The following is a 10,376-nucleotide window of genomic DNA, read 5'->3' on the forward strand; positions in this document are numbered from 1 at the left end:
GATTATAAATAATAACAATAATAATAATAATAATAATAATAATAATAATAATAATAATAATATCTGAAAGCTGGTTTAACCCAAAGGGGTCTTCAGCTTATATATGAAACATTGAAAAAATAGTTAAACTTGCGCATTTAATTGCAAGGAGGCAAAACGATCATCCAAGAGCATTACAATACAGTTTGTCCATCATATGTTTATATGTACTGTATATAAGAAGTTATACCATTTGTAACCAAACACAAACACAATGGTTAGGCATGAACTGATAAAGATTTGACATTACAATGCAAAACTTTTACATACATTTTGACCATCAAAAATTATAATACACAAGGTTAGGCTAAATGATCAATATTAGCTTTATAATTATAAACACTCTCTTCATTGGCCCAGTGTTTATCTAATTTTGGACTTAAAAGCATTAAAGGGAAAAACAACAAATTCTGGAAGCAGATTATTCAATGGAAATGTATGCCCACTCATGTTCTGGGTTGGCCGACAGTACCAAGTAGTTCACCATATCGATGTATGAAATACTGAGAAAATCCTCAATATTTTGACTGAATGAATTATGTATCTGGTATGGATCTAGGCCATCAATTAGATCGAGTTTCTGCTTGTAGAAATGCTTATCATCACCCAACAATTTTTTGACAAAGTCGCTCTCATTGTCCATATTCGCTGTAGCAGCCGCCATGTTTTCGCTTTGTATGTCCTCCAGCATGGCTGCCGGCGATTCCCAGTGACGTCATTGAAAGGACTCTATATCAGGTCCAAGCAGTTACCAAAATTTTGAGTAGCTTCATTTAAGATCTTCTCAACTTGATTCTGTTAGAGGTAAAGTCCAAAGCTCTTAAAGCATGGCAATCAGTAGGAGAAATAGAATTTAACGAATTTAACCACTCCATATGGTGAGCGTTGAAATCACCAACTGTAAATAATTATCTGCGCTGTATTCTAACGAATCCTTTTATTTCTATTTACCTTATACTTGCTTTAGCTTAGCCGATCTTCTTTTTTTTTTTGCTTCCTGCATGATCTATAGTCCTAAATGCTTTTGGCGAGTGACAAAAGTGGCACTCGCTTGGATTTTTTTTTTTTTTTTATTTATTTTTTTAGATAATCACGAAAAATATAATAATTATGTTTGGAGAGTTTGTTCTATACCTCACTTGTGTATAAACGGTTGATATTTCACATGGGAGCAATAATTTTGCTATAAATATATTTGCCAATGAGTTGTTACTATTAAAAAAAGCCAAATGTTTACAGAGTGCAATTTTCAGATTTTCCAACTTAATTACTTATATAAAGGCGGTATTAAAATGCTGATCAGATTTACTATATAACTAAAAAAAAAAAAAGTAATGTCTATCGTTGGAAAGATATTGAGAAAATGTCGTAGAAATGCGAAAAAAATTATTTTCTGTTGTGAAGTAATTTACACTAACACTAGTCTTATAGAGAATGGTTTATTTCATATTTTTACGTTACTTCTTATGAACTGTAAAAAGTAGCAAAATATGTCATTTTCAAAGATCTTTGTAACATGGAGGTTGCAATTATTTACATATGAATAAACCCGTCAATAAAAATTGTCGATGAACACGCAAATTCTTGCCGATTCCTTGGTCTCACGGATTTAAATCTAAATTCATATTTTTTTGTAATATCTCCGTAATAAATAAAAGTAAGACAAAAATAAAACTGTCATTGAACAGCTGATGAAATTTTGTAGGAAATGTTTAAATAATCAATAGGTGTTCCCGAGAAAAAAAAATAAGCTGGTATACAAATATTTTGTTATGTAAAGCACAACATGGGCTTGAGTGTTTCATGCATAATAACAAATTGCTTTACATTTTGTCGTAAAGCATGTTTAAGTACAAAGAATGGCCGTTCTATGATATACGCTCACCATAGGTACGTGGCAAATATCTATGCAATCACTGTCGGGTTGCTTAGCGCTCGAGCACTGGAGACTACAGTACATAGTGATTTTCGGGTGAATTTAATTATACAGCACGCTCACATTTTTCATAATTACTCGGTAACCGTTAACGCTATGAAAAAAAAGACATAACAATGGAAAATTGAATAAATTTCCTTTATATTTCTACAATAGAATTAATAAGGGTTACCACATAAAAAAAAATGAGCAATAGAGTCTGGGAGACTGACAAAGATTTAAGTTTTTTCTTTCAAAGGAAATTTTTGCTATTTTTGTAAATTTTCATGGATAAAACGAACCCAAGGAAGACTCGATCAAATTTTATACATGAAACATAAACATTGTATTGTGAAAAAATATAAAAAATGGAGTGCAATGTGAAAAACAGCAAATGCATGTGTAATAGATAAAAAAAATAACACATGTATGTCCTAATCCTTGCATGCAAAGTATGTAGAAGTATGTGTTTTGTACAGTGAGATTAATGACCTTTTTAAGAGTACTATGACTGTCATAAATTGTAAGGCGCGATCACTGAACTCTGTTATAGGCAAGGTCTATATATAGGTGACGTGTGTTAAGTTTGATAAGTGACGTGTTGTAACCCAATTGGTGACAGTATATTTCCATCACAGTGGAGATTTCTACAAAATCTAGCAATTCAGCATGTTGACAGAGCAACATTGCATTTGCTTGCCGAGGGGTAAGCAGTTCCACTCGAACGATCCATAGAACAAGAAGGTGCTCGTCTGAAGAGTATAGGGCTGTGTAAAGTATACTCAAAAACATTTTTATAATAAAGTTAAAAAAAAAACCCATGTTCCGATGTCTCGTTATCCGTTGACATGGGACACGTATACACACACACACACACACACACACACACACACACACACATATATATATATATATATATATATATATATATATATATATATATATATATATATACAGTATATATATACATATATATATATATATATATATATATATATATATATATATATATATATATATATATATATATATATATGTATATCAGAGTTGGGATACCTTAACGAGGTGAAAGGGTTTGTACATCGGATGATCAGCAAAGCTTTACTAGTCAGGGCCACCCATATAAGGTTGGTTTGCTGCGAGCAATCAGATGGAAATCTATCACCATCAACAATACACAGTGTCTAACGTGGTGATGAAAACTGGCCAAAACCCAGACATACAGTAAATATCACAACCACGTCTCGGTCCCCAGTCCCCAGCGGTAGTGGAACAACTGCCCAATGTGGTTAGCAGTGACATTCCATTGTAAGTGCTGCTAGGAACCTCTGGACTAGAACAGGCCACCTTTTGAAACTGAACCTTGCAACATACAAGGTCAAGACCCTGTCTAGGGAAGAAAGAAAATCTTGCTGTGTTACTAGAACTGAAATAGATAAATTAGGATATAATAAGACTGAGTGAAATTTGTCTAAATTACTAGAACTGGGAAATCTTATATAGAATTTAAATAGGGTCATAAATTTTTCTTCAGAGAACATAAAAGGAACAAAGAAAATGGAGAGGGTTTTCTTATTAATAAAAATCTTGCAAGTAACACAGAAGAATTTTATAGTACTAATGATAGAATTGCATGATTAATGCTCAAACTAAATAGGATGTATAAACAGAAGATCGTTCAAACATGCACCAACAACATCAATTACAGAGGAAGAAATAGAAACTTTTTATGAAGATCTGAATATATCTATGAAAAACATAAAACTCAATTTACATTTGGTTTTGGTGATTCCAATGCTAAAGTAGGACAAAAGAAGAGAGAAGAATTAGCAGTAGGTAAATTTGGAGTAGGCACAAGAAATAACAAGAGAGATGCTTGTAGAATTTGCTGAAATAAACAATCTTAAAATCATGAACACTTTCTTTTATAAAAAAGGAACATATAAGATGGGCTTGTAAAATCTAAAATGGAGAAGCAAAATATCAAATAGATTTTATTTTCAGTGAAAAAGTAAATCTAGTTAATTTAATAAAGTTAAACAGGTCAAAGTCAGGCAATCATAGAATGGTGAGAAGAAAATAAACACTCCTGTAATAAGAGAAAAATCCGATGAGTTTAGTTTAGCAATCAAAAACAGGTAATCCCAGCTACATGGTGAAATGGAAGCAAGTAAAGAAGAAATAAACAGTAATTTAAAAAAATTTGTAAGCTATTGGAGTCTGCACAAGAAATAAGAGGAAGATTTCCTAAACAACACCAAGGAAAACTTTTAAAGACCAAAAACCTATTAAAGAAAAGGATGGGAATGAGGGTAAAATCCAAGAGAGATGAAATAGAATTAGCAGAAATACACAAAGCAATAAATAAACTAAAAAACCAAGGTAGTCTACTTGTAAACAAAATCCGACCAAAATTGGGGAAACACTAAAGACAGGAAAAAGCATGAAATTGATGAAAAGAAGACTTGGAACAGGGCACCAACAGATTTTTGCTTTACAGGATGAAAATGGAAATACTATCCAAAATAGAGAAAGAGTGATAAAAAAATGCAGAGAATTTTTATATAATGTTATACAACAGCGATATAAGAAATAAATTCACCAATAAGAATAATGAAACACCTGAGCCTGTACCCAAATGTAACAGTATGAGAAATAAATAAAATATTTTCAGGATGCCAGAAAACCTCAAAGCAATCAATTAAAGAAAATATTACAAGTTACGCAAGAAGGCAAAGCACCAGGAGAAGATGGCCTAAAAGGGATTTAATAATAGATGGAGGAGATATCATAGTGTAAATCTGAATGAACTTTGCATCAAATATCTGCAAGAGTTCTCTATACCTACAGCTTGTAAAAACCTTGCCTTGTCATTATAGTAATTCCCCAAAGGGACACTCAAAAGACCTGAAAAATTATTGCCCAATAAGTTTACTCTCCGTAACATGTAAAATATTTACAAAGATTATATTAGGCCGAATAGAAAGCCAGTTAGAATTTAATAAACCAAGAGAGCATGTGAGCTTTAGAAGTAAGTAACCTATTCAAGAACTGACCGTATCCATGTAATTAACCAGCTAATGGAAAAAATCAAATAAGTATGGCAAACCACTATATATGGAATTTTTAGACTAGGAAAAAGCTTTTGATTCCGCCAAAACATCAGCAGTAATGAAAGCCCTTCAAAAACAAGGAATAGACGAATCTTATATTAAAACACTTGAAGCTATCTATAGCCTACAGGAAGTACAGCAATCCTAAAACTACATAAAGATAGTGAGCCAAAAGAATTAGAGAGGGAGACCCCATCTCATAAATTATTCATAGCATGTCTAGAAGTTTTTAAGAATTTAGGTTGGGAAAATGTAGGAATGAATATTAATGGGGAATACGTTAATAACTTATGATTTGCAGATGACATAGTTGTGTTTAGTGAATCATGGGAGGAATTACTAAAGATGATAGAAGATTTGAATAGAGAAAGTAGAAATGCAGGATTGAAAATGAATATGAGTAAAACTAAGATAATATTTAATAAAAATGCAGAGAACCAACAAATAAGAGTTGTGGATGAGCCGCTGGAGATTGTTAATGAATATACAGGCATGTGATGCCCTTCTTACAATCTCCAATGCTGTACAGAAATCCCTTGATTATGGTCAGGAAGTTCGTATGATTGGCCTTGATTTTAGTGCTGCCTTTGACCGTGTTAATCATGAGGCCCTTGTTTTCAAACTCAAACAGTTGGGAGTGGGTGGGTCGTTTCTTAGCATCATTATTGAATTTTTAAGTAATAGATCGCAAAAAGTTGTTGATGGGCACCATAGTGATTATAGGAATGTGATATCCGGTGTTCCTCAGGGTAGTGTTCTTGGCCCATTACTTTTCATACTATATGACATGTGGCTTGGTTTAGAAAACAAGCTTGTTGCATATGCAGATGATGGTACTCTCTTTGCATCAATTCCATCTCCTGAATGTAGATCCTTGGTTGCTGAATTCCTTAATAGAGATCCAGATAAAATTAGTGCAAGGTGCAAATTATGGGGTATGAAGTTGAATCCTAACAGAACTCAAAGTATGATTGTAAGAAGGTCAAGGACAGTGGCTCCTCAGCATCTGGATCTCAGTATTGATAATGTTTCTTTACCTTTGTATGACTCTTTTAAAATTTTAGGTGTGATTCTCGACAGCAAATTTACTTTTGAGAAACATATAAGGTCTGTGTCTTCTTCAATTGCACAAAAAATTGGCTTATTGAGAAAGTCTTTCAAGAATTTTGGTGACCAATCTATTCTGAAGAAGTGTTTTAATTCTTTCATTCTACCTTGTTTCGAGTATTGTTCTCCTGTGTGGTCTTCAGCTGCTGATTCTCATCTTAATTTGTTGGACAGGAACTTACGGTCTATTAAATTTCTTATTCCTGATCTAGATATTAATCTCTGGCACCGTCGTTCAATTAGTTCATTATGCATGTTGCATAAGATTTTTCATAATTCTGACCATTCTCTACATTCAGATCTTCCTGTAGAGTTCCATCCAGTTCGCAATAATAGGTATGCAGTTAATTCTAATAGCCAGGCCTTCTCCATCATGAGGCTCAATACTACTGAGTACTCCAGAAGTTTTATTTCAGTTGTGACCAAGTTGTGGAATGATCTTCCTAATCGGGTAGTTGAATCAGTAAAACTTCAAAAGTTCAATCTTGCAGCAAAGGTTTTTATGTTGAACAGGCTTGCATAAGTCATTTTATAGTTTATAAATCAAATATCAGTTTTAATGTTGTTAATATATTTTATTTTAATTTTCATTACTTCTTATGTCGTTTATTTATTTCCTTATTTCCTTTCCTCACTGTGCTATTTTTCCCTGTTTGAGCCCTTGGGCTTATAGCATCTTGCTTTTCCAATTAGGGTTGTAGCTTAGCTAGTAGTAGTAGTAATAATAATAATAATAATAATAATAATAATAATAATAATAATAATAATAATAAGAATGAAAAGAAGGATAAGCATAGGATGGAGAGCATTTGATAAACAAAATAAAATTATGATAATTAAAATCCCACGTTCTTTAAAAAGAAAAGTATCTAATGAGATGGTTCTACCGGCATTAAATTAAGCATCAGAAACTTGGAGCATTACTAAAGCTTTAGAACATAAGATAGTTATAATCAAAGAGCAATGGGAAGAATAATGATGAGAATAACACTAAAAGACAGAAAAAGAGTAACATGGATAAGAGAGCAAACTGAAGTAGAGGATATTCTAACACGTTGTAAGAAAAAGAAATCGACACAGGCAGGACTTATAATGAGAATGACGGACACACTGGATATTAAGAATAACAAAATGGGTCTCTAGAGATTGTAAAAGAAGCAGAGGAAGGAAAAGAAGACGATGGATCGACGAACTAAGAAGTTTTCGGGAGTGGACTCGCATAGAATGACTATAAACAGATGCAAGTGAAGTGGAAGGACATGTCTAAGGACTTGTAACGCCTGATGATGATGATAATGATGCCATACACACACACACATATACATACATACATATATATATATATATATATATATATATATATATATATATATATATATATATATATATATATATATATATATATACACACTTATAAGTGACGTGTCTGAAGTCTTATAGGTAACGTGTCTTAAGTCGTATGGTAACAGTATCTTTCCATCACAATGGAGGTTTCCACAAATCTAGTAGTTTCCGCACATTGACAGAGCAACATTGCGTTACTTTCTCAGTACCACTTGAACGCTCACAATTTTATATGGTACTTGCCTGTGAGTATCTCACTGTGCAAAGTGTATGCACGAATCTTTTGAAATAAAGTGAATAAATGTATTTTTCCGATTTCTCATTATACGAAAGCGCTAGTCTAAAATTTTCGTTTTTCTGATCCTTCCTCCACTTAGTGACAAATATATTCATCGCATGCTTCAGCGATAGATAGTCATATATATATATATATATATATATATATATATATATATATATATATATATATATATATATATATATATATATATATATATATATAATGACTGAAGGGTACATATGAAATACATTCACCAATCTTTCCAAGCAATAGCAAATCTTTCGACATTAAGTTTGTAATAGTCACCCTCTTACGTTGCCCACTTCATGAGCAACATGTTTAAGAACAGGTTCAAATATGAGTAAGAAATTTAATTATTGAATAAAAAAAAACGGAAAAAAGCATTTTGAAGGTGTTTAAATAATAATTTTTTTTTTTTTAGATACGAACGGAATCAAGGAGCTGAGACATCAAAGGAAAATTATCAATGAATATGATAACGTGAAAACTTACCTGATGTTCAGACAACAAGTTGTTACAGAGGTTTTTAGCGAAAGTTTCTTCTTCGCCCACCTCTACGAAGACAAAACCCATGGAACTCACAATCCAGGAATGCAGACAGACTCATAAACTGAGGAGGTTAAACACACTCTTCTTCAACAGACACAACGAGAGGGGCATTCCGTATGGAACATGCCCTCACAGCTTCGCCGCGCCGGGCAGTCTTATTTTCCTCTTGAGTCCACTTAGTACTTGTATTTCGATGAATTTTCTTCATACCACACATGTTCATCAAGTTTTGTTGAAATTGGTTCAGTAGTTTTTGCGTAATGATGTTAAAAAAAAAAAAAAAAGGCGATTTTCATAGTACTGCTGCGTACTTGTACTTAGATGGATTTTTCCAAAATGTTACAGATTTATCCTTGGGTCATACCCAACATAACTACAAAGTTAGGTCAAATTCGGCAGGTAGTGTTTGTGTAAAGCTGCTCACAAACATAAATAAATAAACTAACAAATAGACCAAACAGACAGGGGTGAATACGTAGCCTTTGCAAAATCTTCTATTTTGGCGAAGGCAACAATCAAGGGTTAACGGAGTTGAATACTATAACACAATGAGAAAACACAGTTCACAGCGAAAAATCTTCAAGTGTAGATTAATGGCCTTCGAAGATACACACCTGCTCACTGCAGAAATGACCTGATGAACCTTCGTACCTAATTGATGCATGGAGAACAGGCAGTTAAATGTCCTTTGGAAATTAAGACTGATCTCGTTTTAGAGAATTTTTCGTGGCTTCTTTCATACATTCTATGTATTGTATCAATACTTTGAAGCTGAGGATAGATTATATCTATTGGTGCTATTTGGCGATTATCTTTCACTCCACCCGTTTTACTTAACCATGACAGTTAGAATAAGCAATTCAAATCTCAGAATACTGCCAAGCGGTACTCCGCTTAACTGAATTTTTATTTCCTTTTGAAGGGAAGATCCGGAATTTATATTGTGTACCATAAAATTTCTAGTTAATTAACTCCTGAACAGTTTATGAGCATCATCTGTAACCATCCAATTTACGTCTTATGTAAGTTCATATACTTTGGCCTCATTTAGATCTAGAAGTATAGATACCGTACAATTATCATGATTATATGTTTTCTATTGTTTACGAGAAGAGTCCGACAGTTATGGTGAATATTTCCCAGGGCTGTTTCACTAACTCCATGGTATTCGACAAGATGTGAACTCATTGTTCTATCTATGATTTTGAGTAGCAATAACAATTTTGATATTGGTCTATCCAGCCTTAGAAACACTTTTCCTTATTTTGTACTTTAAAATTAGCTTACTATTATGGTTCATTTTCACACAAGCCAAGTACATTTTTTAGGTGTCTTGATTAGAACCTGAAAGAGGTCGACAATATTTTTTCTTATCAGTTATTAGATTTCATAATGTATATATTTTTTATTCTTTATCTTTTTAAGAGAGCTGTGTTAGAAGGACATCTTTTTTGTTTCTGCTATCTGCCAACATATCGAGCTCCGCACTTAATTCGTTACCCATTTCCCTCAACAACAAATTTGCACCCACGTTTATAATTTCCTTATTTTTCATTTGATTTCAGTCATGAACAGAAATTCAGGGGAACATAAGAAACCAGATTGAAACCCAATTTACAATGAATCCTTCTATAACCATAATTTTACAAATACTCCATTTCCACCATAAAGAAATCTAATTGATCCAAAAACAGTTATCATCACCAAACTTCTTCAGCACCCAATAAAATGGCATTTCTTTCTCCTCGATCCTAACCTATCTCTAGGTTTTTATACAGGGTTTTTCCGTTCTTGAATGCTAGATTAAAATACAGCTCTATATTTGTAATGTTGCAGAATGCTTTCAATTAAGTTTTCTGTATCAATAGTCGAAATATATATATATATATATATATATATATATATATATATATATATATATATATATATATATATATATATTTATATATATATATATATATATATATATATAATATATATATATATATATATATATATATATATATAT

The sequence above is a fragment of the Palaemon carinicauda genome, chromosome 9, assembly GCF_036898095.1.
Source record: "Palaemon carinicauda isolate YSFRI2023 chromosome 9, ASM3689809v2, whole genome shotgun sequence".
Classification (NCBI taxonomy): Eukaryota; Metazoa; Arthropoda; class Malacostraca; order Decapoda; family Palaemonidae; genus Palaemon; species Palaemon carinicauda.